Source organism: Dermacentor andersoni, chromosome 2 (genome assembly GCF_023375885.2).
Source record: "Dermacentor andersoni chromosome 2, qqDerAnde1_hic_scaffold, whole genome shotgun sequence".
In the NCBI taxonomy this organism is placed as follows: Eukaryota; Metazoa; Arthropoda; class Arachnida; order Ixodida; family Ixodidae; genus Dermacentor; species Dermacentor andersoni.
The window spans coordinates 233,526,325-233,538,364 of NC_092815.1; the positions used below are offsets into that span (position 1 = coordinate 233,526,325).

General features: G+C 44.1%; 1 long non-coding RNA gene across 1 annotated transcript; it reads right to left on the bottom strand.

Annotated features, from left to right (window-relative positions):
- Window positions 1-3,478: 3,478 nt before the first annotated feature.
- LOC129387109 (uncharacterized) lies at window positions 3,479-8,304 on the bottom strand. Its single transcript, XR_008614412.2, has 2 exons — window positions 8,036-8,304; window positions 3,479-6,290 (listed from the first exon to the last, which is right to left on the bottom strand). It is a non-coding gene; the product is annotated as an uncharacterized lncRNA (long non-coding RNA).
- Between the last annotated feature and the right edge of the window lie 3,736 nt (window positions 8,305-12,040).

Here is a 12,040-nt window from a genome sequence, read left to right on the forward strand (position 1 = left end):
AGGAAAAAGAATACTTGCTATCTAAAATAAATGATCTTACGGTGACGCTCTATCTACCCTGCCTATCAGACTCCGATATTGAAGGCCTGCATCGTCTCCCATCACGCCAAAAGAAGGTACCTGTGGCACTGATAAGGCTTTCTAGGCGGGCTCTTAAAGATGCATGGCTTGCAAAACACACAGCCCTCAAAGAACAGCATGACAAGATATATTTTTTTGATAATTTTACTGCCACTAACAAGAAACTTCGATGGCTAGCTAAAACGAAAGCTCGCGAGCAGAACTACACTTTTGTGTGGTCAACAGAGGGAAAGATTTTTGTGAGGAAAGATAGCGGCACTCCAGCAATAAGGAGAGCCTCAGAGGAGGACCTAAGCAAGATAGTATAGGCATCGTAAACTTGTAACCTTGCTAAATCTCTGTTTCGAATGATGGCTTACTATAACCCTGACCTTTTTAATCAATTGTTCAATGCCAGTGCTTATGCTCCTCAAGAGGTCCTCTCCTGGTATCGGTCCTCTCCTTGTATCGCCTAAATGTACGCAGTTTGAAGCATAAGGTCGAAGAAATTGAAGCTGAATTAGAGGAACTAAAGCGTGCTTTTAATGCCATTGGTTTCATGGAAACTTGCTTTAGCTATGATGCAGAAGTTGTGCAGATTCCATGCTACAATCACATTTCTGTGTTCCGCCAAGATAAGCGCGGAGGTGTTATATATATATCTATGTACACGAACGTTTGCCCTATGACGTTCTTACAGACTCATGTGTTGTAAATGGAAACTTTGAAGTTGTTAGCTTACTGCATCGCGACATTGCCTTACTTTAGTATACCGCCCCCCTCATGGTAATCTTGATGCATTCCTTGATTTCTTTGATAGTTTCCTTAATTTAGCTAATCAAAACAGGTGGCGTGTCATTATATTTGGTGATATGAACGTTGATTTGCTTAAGAAAAACTCGATGCAGACTAAACTACTTAAATTGATGTTTTTACGTGGCTGCCAAAATGTTATCGACCGAACTACCAGAATAAGCCAGCAAACAGAAACACTCATTGATCACCGTTTTACAAATTTTCCACCACATAAAGTTACCGCAGTTGTCTTTTCATCAGCCATAAGCGATCATATGCCATTTTTTGGCCTGTTCTCAAGTAAGCAACTCTGCCAAACCTATGTGCAAGCGACGAACAGTGAATGATGATACAATGGCCCGTTTTGTTCACTTATGGCTGAAACTAGTTGGGCAGAAGTATATCTGGAAAAACGATCCGTCCGTAGCGTACGATATGTTTTTAGAAAAGGTACAACACAATTACAACCTCGCATTTCCTATGATTGCCGTCCATAAGCACAAAAAAGCTAAGAAAGACTGGATTACGCCGCTTCTTCTCAGACGCATTCGATATAAAAACTCGTTATTTGCTCATTTTTTAGAAACGAGAGACCCAACTGATTTCGAAGAATTTAAGAAATTCAGAAACAAATTAAATCTGGATCTAAAAAAGGCGAAAACTGCCTATTATGAAAACAAATTTGCTTCAATAGTGGACAAACCCAAACAAGTTTGGAACGTTGTAAATGGCATGATATCCAATGGGAAACCTCGTCTACCTTCCGAGCTACTGATTGATGGAACTTCCTGCTCTGGTGTCACACTTGCTAATACATTTATTGAACATTTTCTTAATGCAGGCGCTTGTCATATCACAGCAGGCGCGTGTCGCCCATCACCTATAGAGCTTTATATGAATGATATAGTTGTTGTGAGTCTATTTCTGACCCCCGCGTCTGAAGAAGTCGTAGCTATCATTAATTCCCTTAAAAATAAATGTTCACCAGGTGACGACGATATAAGTACGGTACCAGTAAAAGCCGCTATCAGAAGCATTAGTCCACCTTTACCGCATATATGCAACAGAATGCTCCTGACTGGTATCTTCCCTGTTAAGATGAAATCAGCTCGAGTTACAGTAATCTACAAGGGAGGTGACAAAAACGATATGAACAACTATCACCCTATCTCGATATTGCCACTGTTCTCTAAAATCGCAGAACGTGTGCTATATAAAAGATTACAAAACTTCCTAGATAAAAAATAATATGTAAAAAAGAGTTTGGATTCCAGGCTGCTAAATCCACGCAGACTGCTCTACTGGACATAAAAGATCGCCTTCTTTCTGACTTCGAACAAAAGCTTTTCACCATCAGAATATTTCTAGATTTTCGCAAAGCTTTTGATTCAATTAAACACGATATCTTATTACTAAAGCTAGAAAAATATGGCATTCGCGGTATTGCACACAAATTGTTGGAAAGCTACCTAAGGACGGAGGCAGTCTACATGGCTACAGGAGCTTAAATCCGACACAGGTATAAAAACATTCAGTGTACCACAAGGCTCTATCCTCGGCCCTCTACTTTTCATTTTATATATTAATGATATAGTAAATATACACTTCTTCTTTTCCGGTCCCAACCTTAGCTTGCCTGAATATCGATCCAATACTCAATGAACTGCGGACATGGCTTGATGCCAATACGCTTGAACTAAACATAAAAAACTAAATATGTGCTTTCCCGCGCTAAAAATAAGCCTCTTGATCATAATATCAGACTATATTTTAATAATAAAGAAATTGAGCAGGTGAATTCTCAAAAGTCTTTAGGAGTTCGTTTCCGCAGTGACTTTGGCTGGACCGATCACGTCAACAGTCAGCGGATACGAATATCAAGATCAATTGGGATAATTCAACGACTTCGTTATCTTCTTCCATTCCATGTAAAAAAACAGTTATACTTTTCTCTTATTCATTCTCATATTGTGTATAGTCTCTTAGTGTGGGGAACATGTAATAAAACTGACTCGGATAGGTTGTTCTCTCTACAAAAAAGAGCCTTGCGCATTTTGGGTAGATATCCTGTTAGTACTAATGGCATGTTTACCTCCTGTAAGGTGTTACCGCCCGTACAAAAAAAATTATTGAGAAGGCATTGAAATATTGTTGGTCAATGTTGAGTTTTTTATTGAGGAATTATTGAGAGTATGTTGGAGAATTGTTGGGCTGAGTGTTGAGCACTCTTGAATATTGGCCACTGAAATCGAATTGAAACACAATTGGGTACCTCAATGTTGAATAATTGTTAAGTTACCATTGAAAGTCCATTGTGCTTAGACGGCCTGTTTTGTTCGTTTTGTTGAATGGTTGTTGAGTTACCATTGATTCTGCGTTGAACGAACGTTGTGGTAGTTCTGTTGACCTGTTGTTGAGTTATTATTGCCACAGCATTGAAAAGCATATCGTGGCACAGTTGAGATGCCATTGAGATTTCAGAAGTCGCCATTGAAATATGATTGACGTTTCGTTGGGCTAGTGCATTTTTATTCATATATTGAAATTGCTTTGCTGTTCACACTTGCATGCCCCGGTGCCTGCTCATAACTTTCTTAAACACAAACAAAATCAAAGGAGAGACTGATCAACTTGAAGTACCTTTATTTACACTAAAGATGCGTGCACGTGAAACATTATTACAGTACATAAGGCACCACTACATCGAACCTGGAGACAGGCTATTACCTACAGCACTCTAGCAGTGTAAATACATCTGAAAAAACCTATACATATGAATCCAATCAAAACGATCATTGTGCTCTTCACTTTCGACTTAAGTTTATGACTAGAAGGCAAAGCGACTCAAAAGGCAGGGCTTAAGCATACCCTTGTAACAACCAACTTTGAACACATGAACACTTGGAGCTGCTTGCATGTGAATACACAAAAGACATCTGAATATGTTACATTAAAATGTTGCGCACACTAACACATCACAGGAAGAGCTACGGCTGACTTTGAGAAGGCAAAATAACCAACTTGAAACAAATGACTTCACGTAAATATATACAACCTCTAGCGCACGTCTTTCACCGCGATTAAAATTTAATGAAGTACCAAAGTAGACTTGCCTGAGCTTTGTCTTCGATATATATATATTTTCATGTTGCCCAATTATTTTATAGAATAACATCACTCAACTTAGCTATTATTTGACGAGACATCATTTAGAAAGTTGTCGGGCATGATGACCACCTGAATCGTGTTTTTGACAAGCCAGGATTGCTTTCTTCAGAAATAAACTTGTAAAGCTTTTGTGTAATGAAAGCAGCTTATCTCCCTGGCACAAGTCAAGAACAAACAGTACACCTTTTTATTATGTTAATTTGGGGTACAGAGGAGTTCGTTAGTGGCATTTCCTCAATTTAGTGAGCTCATTTTCAGGTAATATTTCTGGACTTGCACAAAGCTAATTAAAGCACTTTTTGGGGCCTTTTTCCCTATACCCAGCAACTAAGTGGTACCTCAGTCAATAAAGAGATAAGGAAAGGCTAATACCTTGAACGATAAGAGAAAAAATAATTATTTAGCACAGAAAATTGGTAACACATGGCTAACACAATTCCAAACAGCCAAATAAATGGTCACCTGCACTTTCAGTATCAAGCACCCCAGAAATAGTCATACAGTATGAGAAAAGGTTCCAATGACTCGACAGCCCGATTGCTGAGACAGTGAAAAACGCAAATAAATGCATACACGAAACACCAATTACTTCAATTTCGCAGATAAAATGTTATTAAAATAGCACCAGAATTTTGCTGCATAAAATACATAAAGATTGCATAAAAATTGGGACAAAGCAGTAACTGAAAGACAGAGGGAGCTACAGCGCACCCATGTTGAAAAAAATTACAAGGAAAATGATTTATATGCATATTTAAGCTTACAATTTTCGCTCCAACATATAGAAAAAGAACGCATGCACTTAGAGCATAAAAAGGTTCATGTGCCTGGAGAATGCAGCGAAGTACAAAGAAGCGTCATGATAACCGAAAAGTAGATCTTACTACGAATGCTTGCAACCTACAATCAGGCATGTGCCATGTCATGCCTTGAATGGATGAAATTCATAAATCTTACACACAAAGGAAGTTACCATCACTCTTATTGGCTCCCTCAGGGGACTCCTTGAAATTGAACTAGAAAAATGTACTCAGTGTCAAAAACAGAGAGAAGATAAGACCCTATAGCGTTCTTCCTGAAATAAACAGCGCAAATAACTTCATTTATCAATTCTATGGACACTTCGCCAATTCAGTGTACATTATATTTCACAACCACCCAAACAGAGACGAGAAGGATGAATTAAGGTAGAAACACACATGAGCGCTGACTCAAGTAGAAGTTTATTCGTGAAGACGAAGATCTTAAACACACTGGCCAACTTCACAAAGAAAAAGCCATGGATGCGCAGCATACACAGCCCGGCACAACAAAAAAGGACCGAAATACGTCCTGTAGAATAAACATGTGCGTCAAAAACTAACAAAAACATGAAAACTGAAAGGTTTCTCCTGTAAGCGATAGTAACGAGAAGTACTGTAGCAACTCTTTCCCACTAAGGGTCACAGAAATCTTGCTTATGAATATTTCTTCGTGATCAATAAATAATGCTTCCATAAGTCCTTTTGTGGTCTGGTCTTTGTGATGAAACAATCGTTCTTTCTGCTCTATACCACAACACCAGAGGAGTTCCAGAAGCAATATTTATTGATCACAAACGAAACAATTGCATAACCAAGTTATCTGTTGCCCTTAGTGGGAAAACGTTGTTCTCAAAAGAGTATTTACCGTTGGGTAGTATCACTTATCGGACAAATCTTTCGCTTTTTCAATAGATTTGACCGATAGTTCTCGTTTTTCACGCACGTTTATTCTACATGACATGGCTTTTTCATATTTTTTTCTTGTCGCACGTGGCTGTTTCTGCCACGCACGCATGGATTTTTACCTTTGCCAAGTTGACCAGTGTGTTTAATACCTTTGTGATCAAAAGCAAACATTTAGTAGAGCTTGCGCTCGTGTGTGCTCCTACCTATTTCGTCGTCCGCCTCTGTTCGTGCTGCTGTTTACAGTACCCACGTATCACTTGGTTAGGCTGGTAAACATTCTCACAAACAAAAGTAAATGCCTCCCCTCAAAAGGTAGCCCATCCTTTACTACTAAACGCCAGAGCAAATAGAAAGTAAGCCTTCACAGCGTCCATGCCGCAGCTAGTACACCACAGAGCAACACAAAAAATAGTTGAAAATCCCACTTGATGGAGAGTGGCAACAGAGATGCGAGCTTGCTGGTGAATCAGCCACATATCAACGGGTGTCTCTTGCACGACGCCAAGGTGCTTTTGGCGTAGAACACTTTAGCATCTGGGAATTTACTGCATACGTAACCTGTGAGAAGGGAATGTGGACAGAAAATGAGATTGCGCGGATTAAGAATCTGCCACACACTGCACGTAACTACGCACGAAATAGAAGTACACATTTTACTGGCAAGTAAAAATTTGCGACTCTTTACGAGTGCCGTCGAGAAAAGGAAGGAATGGGTTGCTACGGTAAATGTTAGCTAAAACACGCACAGCGATGTTTCACAGTGGGGAAAATATTCCCGGCTCTCTCGCACAACCAAAGACCACGCGACAGTGCATTGCCCATACCAAACAGATATCGAATCTTTGGGTAGAAGTCCAGTAGAAGGAATGACCTAAACATACGCCGAGAGCGATGCGAGCGTGAGCGTGCCTGTACGAGTGAGAACATGTACCGCTTCTTTGAAGCTAGCCGCTCCGGCGTGGCTCCGATCATCCCGCGCGATTTGTGTGCAGAACGTCGCGTACACGCCCTTGCGTTGCGCGGTAGCGTCCGCGCAGTGAGCTAGCTTCATGCACGCGTCATTGCGCAAACGGTGCTCGAGTGCGACGCTTAGCTCGAGGCGACAGCGCCGATTGGCGCTCCTTTCGCTTCTGGAAACAACGCATATTCGGATCGGTCCAACTCAAAGAGGCAGCAGAGAACGGTGGCATGTTTCGGTTATCGCTTATTAAAATTGTACAGTACGCCATCAACGGCAAACCGCCGCGCTAGATAAAGATGCTTACTGCGGTAGTTTTGGCGGTGATAGACGATAAGGTGAGCCCGTCGGCGGCTGTGTTCTTTGACCACGTCACCACACCTCTGTTCATTTGCGCTATGTATCCGTGTAGTCACCGCGCGGAAGCTGTGACTAATCGGTTGACCGTTCTCCGCAAATCCCAGAGAGGCGAAATATATTTCGCGGTGCGCCGGCCGCATCATTAGCCGCAACCTAAATCGAGGCGCGCTTAACCGCTACGGCACAAAAGGTGATCACACTAACCGTATGGTATACGATGAGCCACTACGGAAAAAAAATAATTCTGATGTTCCACGTGCCAAACCAACGATCTGATTATGAGGCACGTCGTAGTTCGGGACTCCGTATTAATTGTGACTTCCTCGAAATTTTTACGTGCATACAATGCACAATGCACGAGCGTTTTTGCATTCTGCTCCTTTGGAATGCGGCCGCTGCAGGGATCGTATCCACGATCTCGAGCCCCAAATTGCCACGGAGGCCGCCATAGTTACGAAATGCGTAAGCGTGAAGTGCAACACTGCCTTCCGGTACGAGTGTGGTACAAGCGTAGCACAGCTGCACACCTGCTGCACGATTATTTGTCGCGGTTCTCCTAAACTCGTAGTGCCTGCCTAAACACCTTGAAAGGCAGCGCGCCTCTCACGTATCGGAACGCGATAACAAGCGCTTAGACGGCATACGTGAGCCCCCATGAAAAATGACGTGGCCACTGTACAAAATTATCACTGCGCAGAGAAGCCGATCCTTATGTTCCAATTGTGTTCTCTCATACAAATGAAGGAAACGTTATTAGACAGGAACAAATGAAGCAATGCAATTTTACGCACATGGGGCGCCGCTGCCTCTTCGCCTACCATTGTTTCAAACGAAGTGACGGCGGCAGCGAGAGTTAGTATCGCGCGCATTTGCTCCGGGGCATGCGGTTTGCTTCAAGAAAGTGAACGGTGTGCTTAACATGTCACGCTCGTCAATGTCAAAATAGAAAAGAAGGCTACGTGCCCAAGAAAACGAGATTACTTACCTATCTTCAGAAGTGCGGCTGCGACTGTTTCGGGGTGCCTTCTCTCCAACAGGCATCATGGCCTCTGCCGCGCAACTGATCAAAACCGTCAGGCTCGCACATCAGTAGAAGACTAGTTGTTGGGTGAGCCAACCACTTCACCGGATAAACGTCCCACTTATCGTCGTTAAAGCATTTCACTGAAATGTGCGTCATGATGTCCGAAAAGAAAACACTTTCATCAAGAAGCACGCGGCATGAACTACCGCACAACTGCAACCGAATAACTGAGTCCGAAAGCCGTTCACAGATTCACGTGGCTTCACTATCGTATTCAGTTATAAAAACCTTTCAAACACAAAATAACGGCACTTAAGAACCACTAATTGATTAGCAATAATTTTTCATGAACTAACCTTCATAAATTTTTAAGAACTACCTAATTTATAGCGTAAACAATAAATACTACGACCAAAAAATGCGACTACGAAACTAGCGGTAACCATGTGTACTGTTGCAATAGTGTGAGCAAAACGAAGCTCGATTGCGCCCGTTTGCGTGCACACATACACACCCGAACGCTACTTTAACGTTTGTCGCGCCACCTAGAAATAAAAATTACTACTAGTTCTGCCAATTTTACAAAAATAAAGCTTCTAAAATAGTTTGTAGTGTCTTTGCAGATGACGAGGTGACAAGTAAGGTACAATAAAAGTCCCTTACCTGTATTTCTTTCATTTCCCTTTGGTGTTAACTGAACATACGAGACCTGCAGGCTTGGAACATGACTGGACGACAGTTCGGCGAGGCTCAAATAAATCGCGTGCTTCTTTCAAGGCGAGAAACGGGAGCAGCCGCAGATACAGCGATTAGCTGTGATACTGTTGCGGCTGTTGCTGAATCTGAAGCTCTTTGAAGTCAATGGTTATAGCGGCTGCGCGCTGCGATCTCAAAGCGCGTTCATTCTCTAGTACCACGGACATTGGACAAAAAACTATATTTGCTTTACGGACAGAGGGTACGTCGCAGGAAATTCGAAGACCCCACCCGTGTATGTTTGTAGCGTGTGCGCGCTTGCATCCTACGGTTCCCACAGTGCGTCCGATGCTCGAAGGTAGCGTCGTCGCCTGCCGGCACCTGTCTTATCACCGGCCGCGCTGCCGCCGTGTCTACTTTTGGGGAACACCACATGCGCGTAGTCACCGTGTTGGCAAGTGAATTTCGCATTCTTCTGCTCCCCGAAACGTGCTCATTTCGGATCGTACCAATGGTTATGTCATCTAGTGTATGTTAAAACGACGATGGCATTTGTACACCGGCGAAGAAATAAATCGTTATGAACTTGGGCGGTCATGAATCTAGTCTAACGTTGCAGTTTTTACGTAGCGAAAATGGCTACGAAAGTGGGGTGGTCCCGGAGATAGGCGCTTCAAAGCGCCAGCTGTAGCGACAGCACCAGGAAGTGGCACGCGGCGCACACGCCAAGCATTTCAGAGCTTACTGGCTTTCGAATGAGAGGAGTATGCGCGCGCTCGTGGCCTATTGGTTAGAGTACCGGGCTCGACGGCCGACGTTCGATTCCACCCCATCGGTCACACATAATTTGCTATTAATGAAAGCGAGGCGAAAGAAGAACCTGCCTGCCGCAAAGTGAGATAAATGAGGTTGGAACGCATCGCAAAACATGTTTGGAATGTCTTCATATGCGAGTCCTAATTATTGTATACTGGACTCAACTGCTACACAACAAAACAACAACAAGAAAAATCAACACAAATTACCCAATAAATTGTTTATTGAGAACACTCAACGGTAATATTGTTGTGCAAGGGTTGAGTGAACTCAATTGCTCTTGAAAATTTGTTGAAGTCCGTTGTTTCAACAATTCCCCAACAATATATCAATGGTTAATCAACACTCATTTTTGTACGGGCGTTTTTCCTACGCTGCAAACACTAGTTAGCACTCCTAATCTACCAAAAAATAAAACATGACTTTCAATATTTTTCTCGTTCTTACTTGAATAAAGAAATCACACATAACTTGCGCACAGTTTCTTTGATTGATTCTAGGCCTCGCAGTAATTACGGCACCCAGACTACATATCACCAAGCAACAACGTTATGCAACATATATCCAACATTAATTGCTTGTGCCAAGGAGAGTGTCAACATTCATCAATTCAAGAAGGAAATGAACCATCCTTTGAACACCCCCGTGTGATATTTTGTTATGCATACCTACTGCATTTCATTGTTATTCCTACTGCTCTGTGCGAATGTTTTTTTCATTTCTACACCACTTACTATCGCTCATTGTTGATGATTTCTTCAGTATTATTTTCCGCCTGATCAGTGCTTGTATAATTGCTTATGTTCAATTGCTGTCTCGCTGTGTTTGATGTACCACTGTTCTCACTGATATGTTACTCCGCAACATCTGCACCGACGTGTAATGCGGGTGTTAGGCCTCGTCAGGAGACATCTTAGTCTCCTTTAGCCTCTCCCGGCGGACACCATGTATTGTTGTCCGAAATAAATAAATGAAAATAAATAAATGTTCTCAGGCGGGGTACCCTGGACGGCTTATTTCCGTATAGGCTACAGGAATGTGTGCACCGATCCTAGAGATAGTGCAGTACCGGACATGAGTTCCAAGGTGGGTACCCTGGCTGGCTTACGTCCGTATAGGTGAGAGGAATGTGTGCGCCGATCCCGGAGGTAGTGCAGTGCCGGTCATGCGGTCCCAGGCGGGTAGCCCGGCCGGCTTACGTCCGTATAGGTGAGAGGAATGTGTGCGTCGATCCCCGAGGTACTGCCGCACCGGAAATGCGTTCCCAGGTGGGTACCCTGGCCGGCTTACGTCCGTATAGGTCAGAGGAATGTGTGCGCCGATCCCGGAGGTAGTGCAGTGCCGGACATGTGGTCCCAGGCGGGTAGCCCGGCCGGCTTACGTCCGTATAGGTGAGAGGAATGTGTGCGTCGATCCCTGAGGTACTGCAGCACCGGAAATGCGTTCCCAGGTTGGTACCCTGGCCGGCTTACGTCCGTATAGGTCAGAGGAATGTGTGCGCCGATCCCGGAGGTAGTGAAGTGCCGGACATGCGGTCCCAGGCGGGTAGCCCGGCCGGCTTACGTCCGTATAGGTGAGAGGAATGTGTGCGTCGATCCCTGAGGTACTGCAGCACCGGAAATGCGTTCCCAGGTTGGTACCCTGGCCGGCTTACGTCCGTATAGGTGAGAGGAATGTGTGCGCCGATCCCGGAGGTAGTGAAGTGCCGGACATGTGGTCCCAGGCGGGTAGCCCGGCCGGCTTACGTCCGTATAGGTGAGAGGAATGTGCGCGCGGATCACAGATGAAGTGCAGTACCGGACATGCGTTCCCAGGTGGGTACCCCGGCCCGCTTACGTCCGTATAGGCGACAGGAATGTGTGCGCCGATCTTTTAGATAGTGCAGTACCATACATGCGTTCTTGTGCGGGTACCCTTGCCGGCTTATGTCAGTACAGGCGACAGTGTGCGCCGATCCAAGAGATAGTGCAATACGGGGCATGAGCCTCGATGGAGTGGGGAGGTACCCTGGTCGGTTTTGGTTCGTATCACGGCACGTGGACAGGAATACGTGGACCGATACCAGAATTAGTGCAATACAGGACCGACCCGCGGCGGAGGTGAATTAGCGTGGAAGCTGGCTTGTTGGTAATTCACTGGAAAAAAGGGCACAGCTCAAAAAAGGCAGGGACGAGAGCGACACGCACGCAGCGCCTAGTGTGCGTGTTGCTCTCTTGTGTCCGTTTTTTCTTGCGCTGGGTACTTCCTTGTGCGGAGGTGAAGTAGGCTTCAAGCACTCCGCCAACTTCGAAAAATAAGCTTAAGGGGGTATGGTAGGGTAACCCCCCCCCCCTAAAAAAATCGAATTTGCTATTTTGGCACAGAAAAATCGGCTGCACTATGAGGAACAAACCTGCGTGAGCGCGATTTCGGGCGCCCGCTCAAAGCGGTTCAAATGTTACGCCGAAGTGTGCC